Source organism: Spodoptera frugiperda, chromosome 30 (assembly GCF_023101765.2).
Source record: "Spodoptera frugiperda isolate SF20-4 chromosome 30, AGI-APGP_CSIRO_Sfru_2.0, whole genome shotgun sequence".
Classification (NCBI taxonomy): Eukaryota; Metazoa; Arthropoda; class Insecta; order Lepidoptera; family Noctuidae; genus Spodoptera; species Spodoptera frugiperda.
In genome coordinates, this window is record NC_064241.1 from 8,662,522 (window position 1) to 8,675,011 (window position 12,490).

General features: G+C 36.5%; 1 protein-coding gene and 1 long non-coding RNA gene across 2 annotated transcripts in view; one reads left to right on the plus strand and one right to left on the minus strand.

Annotated features, from left to right (window-relative positions):
- The window catches only part of LOC118269552 (homeotic protein ultrabithorax), a 128,838-nt gene that overhangs the window by 33,030 nt on the left and 83,318 nt on the right, over positions 1–12,490 (plus strand). The window lies entirely within an intron of this gene.
- The window catches only part of LOC118269553 (uncharacterized), a 62,513-nt gene that overhangs the window by 29,642 nt on the left and 20,381 nt on the right, over positions 1–12,490 (minus strand). Inside the window, exon 3 of the long non-coding RNA XR_004783133.2 lies at positions 11,488–11,599. This is a non-coding gene — a long non-coding RNA (uncharacterized LOC118269553). The remainder of the gene's footprint in view (positions 1–11,487; positions 11,600–12,490) is intronic.

A 12,490-nucleotide genomic window follows, 5' to 3' on the forward strand; every position in this document is an offset into this window, starting at 1 on the left:
AAGTGTGAAACTGACTCAGAACATTTGCCTTACTAAAAATAGGATAAAAAAACTGTAAACGCATTAAAGTAGTCAGCTATACAACCTATTTTATATCTAATATATAAAATTTTAACGTACTTATTTTTGATTAATTGTAATGTATACTTAATTCAAATTTGACAATACAATAATTTATAAGTGGCCATGTATTTCACTAACAATAGAATATGTATCATAAATTATACATAGTGCAGATAGGTTACAACGTAAAATTATTGTTTAAACGCATCACTAGCATTCGGATCACGTATTAGCTTGTACAACAGAAATCTATTGCAGAGATCTGCTGTGATGTATGGGTAATATGCGTAGCCATAATAAATCTTATTGGCACTAAATCTATCAAATACCACTATATCCATACTTGAGAAATGCACACATTTAAAATATCCCCATATAACAAAAGTAAATTAGTAACATTATTTTAAATTTCAACATCTCCAGTGCATTTCTAACGAAGAAATGTGTATTTTCATATTTTTCCAATAAAGTGGAATCGTGCTACATATCAAACACATGCAATGCAGATGTGTGGGTGGTCCTATAAACTTCTGGTCGCATTGTCTATTCTAGAATCGAACTTGCGATTTGCATTGGAACCTACTCGGCATACATTATAGAGTGGCGTGGTTTGTAAGTAATTAGTGCTCATGTCGATATCGATATTCCTATCAGGTACTTCATTAGTTGATGTTTCCTCCATCTGAGAATGCAGTGAAATTATTTCAATAATATTAATTTAACCCATATTCAAATCAGTATAAAGCTCAAAATTAAGTAATTAAACTTAACGTAACTAAGTAACGACTGACCCGACCGACCGCCAGCCGAGTAATACGTCACGACTAGACATCTGCCCCCTCCCCGAGACCCCTCAAAGCTCCTGCTTCATGCTAGAATGGGACAGCGACATAAAGATTGGTTGCAGAGCGAAAGAGAAGGATGGGGCTCGTGAAACATGGCGTATAACGCCCCTTGATTTATGATAGTGTGCCAAAGTTCGAACTTTATGTGTGCGTGACGCTCACATATCTACTACAATATAAATGTATAATGTTATTGTTATTCACAGTTAAAATAACAAAAATCCTTTTGTAAACTCTTAAATTTTTCTATTTAAAAATCCAGGGTCGCCAACTGCTTATATTATAATGGAATGAGTCCGTTTTTAGCTCTCCTTGACCCCATTTCGTAAGTCCACGACAGAATGTCGTTAATGACGTAGCACACATTCAAACTGTCATAACCATTAGATGTCTATAGCCGAGAATTAAGTGTCCTAATGCAATTATATAATTGAGTGTTCGTGTGTATGGTCGTTGAAACTCAGTGAACTACATAATAACAATGTTCTAGTGTTGCCTATACTATCTGGATTGTATTCAAATGAGCTATTATAGACAGTTCTTGAGTTTTGTGAATGGAGTGGCCGAGTCGCGTGCTCTAGCTTGAATTAATTTGCGTCAGATTATTTAAATGTGATAATTATCTTCTATTATATTATTAAAGGGGCGTTTTCTATTAGATTGGCAGATGAAGAAACATTTGTAATTCATGTGTAGTAATCGGTGGCCTACTATGTCATTATGTGCATTTGCGACTTGTATCGTTTACTTGTCTATTAAATTATGTAATGTTCTTACTTTGCCGTTTTGTAATGTATCCTTTTTTTGTTACAGGTAACACACCCTATACTACCATAATATGATACGCTGTCTTCAACTAGTAAGTAATACAGGAAGCCACTGTATACGGGTTGAATAAAAAAAGCGAGTATTGGAAATAAGTTATTCTGTCATGACAGGAATTTTCAAGTTTAAAATTTTTGTCACGCTGTGTATGGAATTTCTAGAGAACACACAGCGCGATATAATGCTTTAGTCAGCTACACTTTTCATTATGTACTTAGGTCCTTAGTAGCTAGAGAGATGGATATATTTTTTTATTATTTTCTTCTTATATCGTAGATGCATTTACAGACACATAATTTCACATACATTTCACATCAGAAGCCAAAACAATTTGAAGATCACACAAAGAATTGAATTCTTCGGTTGCTACAGAACACTTTACAAGCAAGCGTAGCAGTTACGCTGCTGTGTAGCAGTCGCTTGCCCAGTGTGCCAACCGTGCTGCCAAAGTAGGCGTTAAAACTCTTTGTAAAATTTCAACAGCACACTGACATACACATAACAGTAGGTGCTTTAAAAGCTAAAATTACTCCCTCAACTCAACTTACAAACCAGCAATTAACTACAGCAAAAATCTCCCTAATAAAGTAGAAACAACATTAAACATCGCAGCTCTTCCTTCATTAAAGGGTTATTAGACACCCTGAGCGAAGAGAGTAATTTGCTAAGCAAAATGTATAGCGTAGGTGGCCACAATACTGGTAGGGTAGTGCCGTAAACAAGCTCAGTTTCCTCGCTAGGTGGTCTTAACTCACACTGTTATTATTTATTAGGTACCCGTCGGGATACAGTAGCTCTTGCTAAGTGTAACATCTGTCAGCTGATATAAACTATACTGCGTTTACTAAGCGTTTTTGGTATAACGTTCTTTTTTTTAAGTTTAGAATTTTGTGGATTTTGTTTAGGGTTGTCCGCCGTTCATAGTTGTAGGTTTTGTTTCATCGTGGGCTGTTTAGATACTGAATTCATAAAGGCATTAGGGTTGATACGTACTTGTAATTTTGGTTTTATGGAACATTGATTTGTGTTTGATATATACACTTTTCTTTAGTCTCCTAGTATTAATGTAGATACCAAACTATGCGGTTCTAGTATGTTCAGATAATGTTAAGTTTGTTAGCGTTGTTATCAGTAACTTGTAATTTTCATAACAACATTGTAACACTGTCCAAAAATATATAAAATATCTCATATTAAAACCTCTAACATTATCAACCCGACTCTTCAATTACTTAGTACAAAATAATGAACTTTTTCGCACACCATTATTATAATTGTTGACAAATTGCTGTAAGATAACCGATAGGTATGTTACTGCTCGCATTGTTCACCCAATGACAAATAATGGCAGATAATACCACAGTATCGGATGTCGGTCGCGAATTTAGCACTGTGTTTCCAGCCAATATTCGCTGTTGATAATAAACATACATCATATACATGCCAACTATAGTATTTGCTGGTCTATTTCGAACTCTATTAGCTGTATTTTATATGTGTTTGATATAGGATCATTAGATTGTGATTTAGCAGGGCCATGGTAATAGAATGCTTATTAAAAATGTTCATGTATTTGGTATTATTCACTATTAGTATTTTATGGGGGTAAATAATTAATTAGGGGTGTTGATTAAGTTTTGAAATAAAAGTACTTTCTTCACTGTATGTTCAAAATCCCAGAAATATCCAGAAATGAATAAAATTTTATAATATGCGGTTCAATCATAATAAGCACAGAGTGCAATGCAACTCTGTATTATCTTCGTAGCGGATAGATCTGCTACGACGCAGTACGGTACAGGGTTGCATTCTAGCTAATCTCAATTTCAACATGCAAAAATAAATATTGTCAAATTGTAACAAACAGGATACATTTATCCTAAAAATCTAATACTTTTTCAGTAAAAGGTTTATTTTGAGCCATAGCATTTTTAAAATATTTTTTTATCTACGGAAACGTTTAAATTTATTCCATGGTCAATATGATAAGATGATACATAGGGTGCGGTTATCGCTGCCTATCTGTTACAAAGCTCGTCTACTTATAAATATATACGTACTGACATACATACATATATGTATATAATTATATGTATCAAATACGTGATAACTCAACGGTTCCTCTTCATGAAGCATGGTAAAGTAATAAATTACATAGATATCAGTTAGATAATAATATGTGAGATAAAGGGTTACAACTGACTATCTATCGTTTGCAATACTCAGATAATATATTAGTTCGTTGGATAGGTCATTTTATCATGTTTGTTTATCAAGATATATTATTGTTATATTGGTTTTGTTTCTAAATACAATTTTAGTACCACAGATATTCAATATTTAAAGTGAACGGAATGAGTTATTCCTTTTTTATTGAATGCAAAATATCACCTTATTAAAAACAGCTCCATTTTGCCTTTCATAAAGACGTGTTACACAAGCTCTCGTGTTGTCAGATCGGAGCTCAGTCCCGAGAGTCACGACTTGCCGTGTAAACCCGACCTAAAATAACACGCCACTCAAACTTAGCTATCTCGAGATATGTGCAAATACCTCGTTAGCCCAATGCGGTAGCGCCGTTTATTGAATATTTTATTTATTATTCATTTAGCCCGAAAGACTCGTGACCGAACAAGATGATACTGTACTTACTATAGGTACCAATCTCCGCAATAAATTACTTAAAAGAGGATCTTGCGATATCTGTCAGCGGATACATAATTTGCAATGAATGTAGGTCATAGAGCGAAACCTTAACAGTATCTCAATGCGTAGGATAATATTACGATAGCCAATAATAAACAAATAATCAAAATGATTAACGATTATTGGCAAAATACTTCAATAAAAATATCACTAAACATCAAAATAAACCAGTTAATATACACCCGAACAAAGCTAAAATAACACACATCAATCTCTTATATTAGCTCCGAGAACAGCGGAACAACATAAAAACTTCGGAAAGTTTCCTATACTGGCCCGTAAATCTCGCGTTTTTTAATAGATAAATAGGGCCTCGCACAAACGAGCAATATCGCATTATTTGGCCCTCCCTCAGGAAAGGCCCTCCTGATAAAGCCTCCTTGCCTCACACTCTTCATGCTAATGTACTACGCCAGACGGTGACAACCATTTTTTGGCCCACTTGGCTACATTATGGGAGCTATAAAGAGTATTTCAAATTATATTTTCCGTGTCCATTAAAAAGGCGATGTGGCTTTCTCGGGCTTATTATTCAAACTTTTGTTACTGATTGTACAAACTTGTTTTGTACGCTACTTTTAGTCACGGTGATGTAACCTATTTGATGCTTTTTGTACTGACCGCTACAGGTAGCGGATCCAGTTTTTTAAGGAAGATAGTTTACAAAACAACAATTGTTCTACCGTTGGCGGCCTTTTGAAAAGGTACAATAAGTATGAGTTCACGGTACAACGTAATAAAATGTTCAAAACTTCGAAAAAATATGCCATCATAAACAAAGCGGTTCGGATGCAAAGTTAGATAAAGAACATCTCACACACCTGAGCTAGAAAATTGCTTTTTTCTAAGCGCCTCCAGTTTTTTACGCAACTTTCTCCAAGAATAAAAGAAGTTTCGTGGAAGAACTTTCTTTTTTTTTGTTCTTGTTTGAGTTCATAAATCATACCCATATTCGAGGAGTATGACGGGCCGCAAACGCGCGAAATATGCTGACAATAAAAATATTGTGACATGTCAGAACAATTGGCTGGCAGGCCTTTGTTTTGATGAAAGTTTTCGAGTCCGAGTATTTCTATGACATTGTTTGTTTTTTGACCGCAGCTGTTACGAATTTAATTCATCCCAGAATTCCGAGCATTAGTTTAAACTTATTACAGAGGGCGCATAAAGCACGGCAGACCCTTATCACAACTAGTTAAAAACTAATTACCAGGGTGACACCACCTTTCCATAAATCCCGGGACTCCTCCGAATTACTCTGACAAAAGTTATTTTTAAGAAAAAAGCCCTTGAGGCTGTGCCGCCCCTCCCGGCCCCCTTCGTCTCGCGAGGAATTTATCACGATTTATATTCATGGCATAACAACAAGAGCTCCGTTTAGGGTGATCCCATTTAAACTATAGCCTGCTAAATAAAACCTGTTGTTTTTGCGATATCTACGTCATTATAAAAACCTATTAATTATGTGTAAAAAACATTGCATGTGATAACGCAATAAGGCTTAAAATGTCGAATGTTCTTTTTGTCGTAAATTGTTTGTGACAATGTGAAGTATCGAATAAATAATTCTAAATATAACTAGTTTTGGTGTGAACCCGTGGCATATGGTGGCTTAGAGTGTTTCAAACATCGCTAGTAAGTCTTGGGCGGACGGAACAACAAATCAAGTGCGGTTTCGGAACGGAAGCATTTGGTGTCGGTACAACAACTGTCTAAGGGCCATTAGTTATTGCAAGGGTTGGCTTTTACTTCGATGAAATTATACTAATAAATTAAACAGTGTAATAATGTATTAGCTTTTTATGTTGCCCAAATAAATTCAATCAAATAATTCTATGCAATCATTAGCGAAAAAACTTGAAGTTTCCACTATCATTTTATGACCGAAAGTAATCATGTATTTAAAAATAACTATTTTTAGTTGTACTCGATAGTCAAAAGTAATATTATTGTGAATTAGAATAACTCGTTCAGTAAAACACCTACCTAATAGTTTCGACTATGTCTAAACGCCATATAATTTCCTAAGTGTGAAAACTAGCATGTTTCTCATAGTGACTAGATCATGAAAGGGTGCAACCAGCCCACGCTGGGGGTGGCTCGGCCATAATTGATGAGGTTCTTAACGCAGCGGGGCGGGGAATTATCATCGCGCGGCGACACCCTGGTACAAGTTCTCATTAATTTGTGATTAGCCCTCAGTTAGGAGACTCTTCCAGAGGCTTTCTTCTAATTAGATAATCAGTTTTTCCACCAGAAGTGGGATTTAAACGTCTTGAGCAGATGTTATTAATGTTGCGTACATTAAAGGGGAGATAGGGATTCGGAACATTTTTATTCTAAGCCCCATTTTGCATTAGAAATAAACAAATTGTTGTAAATAGCTTAATCTTTGCTTTTGTTGTAGGTACTATTACTTATTTATTTACGAGGTCATGAATTCATTTTCTAACATTCTAAGCACATGAACTATCTATTGTGAAACAGAAACAATAATAAATAAATACAAAAGAAACAAATGCTGACACAATAATCTTCGGAACGAACGGACAAATCGTAGTCTTATTTATGTTACGTAAAAGTGAGATAAAAATTCGTTGCAATATCTAAAAACTCAATTCATCCCCTAATAAATATCTTAAGCATCGTTTACTCGGAATGAGGCAAAACGTTATTTCCCCCATACTGTTTATTTAAAGGTGGATTTGTTGAATATTTATTCACGTACGTACGTACACATATGTTAAGGGGCGATACAGATGTATTTTATACAACAAAAAGTTTACTCAAGTGAATTTTTAAGTGAAGCGAGCAACACAAAAAGGTATCTTGATATCGTTGTCGCTGTAACGAAAATGGTCAAAGAATGCCAATTTATTCTTCCCCTATTTCTTTCATTTCGTGCGCATATTCGGAATGAATTCATTAGGTTGCTATTTTTGCTTGGTCTCGCGAAACTACAATAAATATACAATTCGCATCAGCGTCTATTCCTGTTCCCTCTTGCTGCCCTCTATATTTCTCTAACTAAGTGGTTTTGTCTAAGAAAACCTACGTATCAGATTAATTCGGTTAGTGGAGGGGTTTGGATGGAGCCAATTTGTCTGATTGCCGTCAATTTATGTATGTAAGTTACCTATGTACGCCACTGCCTTTGGTTTTCAATAAATTCTGACCCTATCTTGTTACGTCCCCATCGATAAATATTTGCGCATGATCAATTCAATAAACTTGCTTCGCAGTTGAATTATAATTTGATTTATTTTTTTCACTTGTATTTCCTATGGGTAATCTCGTCGCGTTGAATAAATAAAACTTATGCCTTGCCATTATTTGCTTTCTTTCCTTAAGTAATTATTTTAAGTATCACGAGACTCGGCATCCGAGCTACAATAAAAGTAATTAATCCACTCAAGTGCTTACGAAAACACAGAGCAAAGGGAGGGAAGGAAAAAGCGGAACTCGTAAAATAATCAACTCTCACCTCATAGAGTGTAGGGCGTATTGTTAATTATAAAGGTTATGTATCCAACGACCCTACCGGCCATTACCATCGCAGTACACGCCTCTTTTGGGTAAACGTCCCAAATCTCGACACGAGGGGAAAAATCAAACAGTAAATATCGGAAAGCAATCCGAGGTGATTCTATTAGATTGAGTTAAGCGGGAGGCTTACTTTGCTTTGAGGTCTTTGGGGCTTACAAAATGGGCAGTAAGTACGATTTATTTTTGATTGAGTGTTTTTAAATGTTCCAAATATGTTCCAGAATATTTAAAGATTAGTATTTATTTTCTCAGTTTATATAATACCACATTTGGCTACTAAGAATTACTTAACTTCGCGTGCAAGTCGAGATACATCAGACCTCGGTGCAGTTGGACCGGCCGGCCAGTTATCTAGATTTTGCCTTTCAAAGGGGCTACACTTCTTAATTGGCATTTCTTGATTATTCAGGCTTATTTTAAAAACCGTATCTTGCTCCGATTTCGCACTTAATTAATCAAACGTATTTGGAGAAAAGGTTTATTTTCCTTTAAAATAATTCAGATTGCGAATTGAATAAGTGTTCAACAATTCAATATAAAACTCGGAAATAATTTTCTTTTCAACAAAAGGGTGAAGTGCCTACCAAGTTCTTATTTAAAATACATTTTTATACAAATGTCAATGGCAGTGCTGCAGTGAGCACGGGTTAACTCCTGCGATCGAGATAAGCCATCACATTTAAGATATTTAAATCGATTTTCCCCAATTTTCCGCGGGCGGGCGCGAGTTAAAGCCCGAGTCAATTTATCCAGTGTCGCTGCGGGCCTGTGGGACGGGGCCTTTCCATTGTTCACCAAATGAAGTACGCGGCAAGCTTACAGGGCCGTTACACTGCTTCCGTCATCGTTTTATGGTCGGGAACATCGACTGTTCTCTGTCTAATAGTAGTTATTTGCGTTCAAATATGGGAAGCAACAGATTTCCATACTATTTGTTGAAAATGTTTTGAAAATCACTTTGAACATTTTGGTTATCAACTGGATAAAATACTTTAAAATACCTACTATCTATAGAAAATTTACTCCTTAATACTAACATTTTTTTTAAAACTTCCTTTCTACGTCTCACCTACTTCACTTAACAAATATCAAATCTAGTTTTAAACACTTTTCATTTATTTCAGATCAGTGGCAACCCTCTAGATATTCTTTCATTAAGGAGTTTTGCTTATTTCGCTCAACCGGAACCTATTTGTTGGGTTGCTATTTAAAACATTCGCCCCGACTGCTTACATAGATCAGATACGTTCAACAAAGGCTTTTGTAATTAAGAAAGATATTTTAAGTCGGCAGCAGCTTGACTTTATATACGCAAAATGAATTTAAGGGTGTCTCGAATTTTGTAAGACGTAGTGCTTGATTGTCTACAGTAAAACAAACATTGTACTACTACTTACAGTATTACTTAATGGCACTAATCAAAAACGTCTATTCTGGAAGAATGGTGTCCTCTATTTCAAACTGCCTATCTACAGCAATATTTTACTCGTGTCCCATTCATTCGGTTGAAAAAGTTTACCAGGCAAAAGCTGGTAAAACTCCAACGTCCAAAAATCGGTATCAAAGTAAAAACACGCAAAGCAATACTTCCATGGGCTAACAAAAATAAATTTCCGAATTCCAACCCCAATTTAGGAGTGCATTATTTTCGCTTTCACAGACATCCGATACAATTAAAATCTTCTTTAATTAAGGGACGAACATGAATCATTCGCACGTGGCGCACTGAGTTTTCCACTTGTATACGCAGGAACCTTAACACCAAATGGCTTACGACAATAATTCTTCGAACAAATTTCAACTTTCCAACAAGCTACTTAAAGGTTATATTGGCTAACCCCAGCTAAGCAGTTAAGGCGTAGTACTCCGCACTTTTTGGGTATCTCTTTTCACTTTATCGCAGTGTCTCCGTTATTTACTCGTACGTGAGGGATGCTCGCAATAAATAGGTGCGCACAAACATATTTGACATTTACAAATACCTCCCAAATTGGTTTCCTTGGCGTGACTGGCCGTTATTACGAGTTTTGTTTACTTATTGCTCCCGCACGGTGGCAACTTGTAATAGCATCACAAGATTTTGTTGGGGATCATTTCTCAAGATTGTGTCGTATTAAGGCTAGCCGCCAAAGAGCGTGGCTACTCCGATCTTATTTTATGTGATTGTACTAAATCTATTACAGTCTTATACTACATCAGATTAAATCGAAGTAAATAAAATTAACAACAATGTATCGAAACACAGTTTTTTTTTTATAAAGTTTCAGATTATTTTAAACCTGAATATTTCAGTGAGTTTTATTGGACATGTAAAAATGTATCGCATTTGAAAATAGAATGTATCATCGACCATTAGTACCGCTAGCACGTGGATCGCATTACTCAACGAGTGATTGAACCGACGCTTTATCCGAGAGTCACTGGCCGAAATCCAGTGGAAAAAAATAGATCATTCGGCAAACGAGGTGCGAGTAGTTCCACCATTCTGGGTGTCCGTTGGGAGTTGTAATTCAAGTGACAAATATCGAAAGCTACAATTCATATTTTTCTGCTATCTCCGCGTCCGTGTCGCCATCTGTGCCGGAGGGACACTCGCTATTGGTTCTCCATCAAGCGGTCGTGTGATGTATTTTTGTTGCGAATAAAACATTGTATTTTTTCCATCGGGAAATGTTTTATAAGTATTTTTATGGTTGCTACGTGACGTGTTATATTAGGGTAAGGTATGTTTGGGGAGCAGTGGTTTGTCTGTAAATGGAAAAATGCATAAAGAATGCAACCCCTCCCGCAATACCCGAAGCATCTAATAATAACTATCTACTGTACCACAAATCTAATTTATAGTAAGAAGCACTAAACAAGATTGTGTTGCACTCACACCGAATGCATTTTAAAATTTAATAAATTAACCTGATCGATGTAAGTGGCCGGTAATTTTAAAATCGCGTTCATTGTATCGACCGAAAATAGTGTTGGCGGTACATTGGCCATGCATTATCGAGATCGAAAATTTCACGTGCCCATATAATTTTAAGCTCGTAAAGCCCGGACAATAATTCACCGGGAGCATTTGCGGAAAATGCATTTTATTGTTAAAACGTGAATTTTATTTATCGTCGACAGCCCGCGGTGGGGGGGTTGTAGTGGGAGTTGATTTGCAGTAGCATCGCATCGAAGCCACCCTTTGGCACGGATTATTTATACTAAAGGTAATATCGCCGGTTCATTATTGGGGAATGTAACATTTGCGTATTTCACTGACTATCGTTTGCAGTTCATTAAAAGTAAGCTATGAGTGCATTTCGGTTGTTGATTGATGTTTAATGTTGGTTGTGTTGTTATCAAATTATGTGGAACGAAATTTCACATGTAGGTACAAATTATTTTTGCCACAATAGTCCGAATTGTGGATATAACTGAAGAGTGGACGATGATTGTTCATTATACGTACAACTTAAAAGAGAAACCGAGTAATTGGACTTTTATTATCTTATTACTCTACCTCGTTTCCAAAAAACTTTTCCATTTTCACACGACGCGTTTAATTCGTACAACGCCATAATTCAACTCACAACACGGCCTGACATCTCGACCACTCCCCTCTTCACTGCAATCTGCAACCAAATAACATCCTTCATTAGCACCGTTCAGCGTATAAAATTACCAGTACGATTTTAAACAAGCACTTCGCACAATATAACTCATACAATTTCGCTGTAATACTTTATCTGGTAGTCTAGCACGCGTTAAGGCGGCCCTTTCCGGGCTGATATGAATCGCGAGGCGTTGCCGCTACCAGCGATCTTGGCCAGCCTTCACATTACACCACGTTTAATTGCAAATCGCCATGATAGTAAATGCATTTTTGTGTTTTTATTTAAGTTATAGTACGATACGAATTATTTACCGTGATTAAAAATAAGGAGCTTGTCTAATTCAGAAAGAAGTTGTTTGAAATTCCATTAATAAATCATGAAGGCCAGAAAACAGGCCAGTAATTTTCCTGAAAGTTGAGTTGAACGACAGATGTTCGCGCCCATTCGAAGCGCGAAAGGAAAATGCAAACTCTTTTAAAAGCTATTTAGCTGCAGTCCCTAGATAGCGTCTACCGCAGTGGCTGGCTCGGACCGTTTTTTCCCCGCTGAAAAGCCAATTTGGAATGAATCACTGTAACAGTGGCGAGCATCTGTGCTAATTTACCTACGGGCGGACAGTCTAATGCGACTCGTTCGATCGTAAATATCGAATCGCGACCGAGCGCCGAATATCGAAAGCCGGCATTAGTCGGATACAGCTAATACACACGGGGGTTGCTCCGATAAATTATCGTGCGTTCATTTGGGCTTCGATGTTTAATCTATCTGTAGCGATACAGTTTCGCTTCGGGCTATTGTGAGTTTTGAATCGTGAGAGAATTATTAGCAAGCGATAATCTATCCTTTGGATCTCTGAACGGGCTGGGAAGGACTAGAACGTGTTAGCAAGGAGCTAGATGTTGAAAGCCA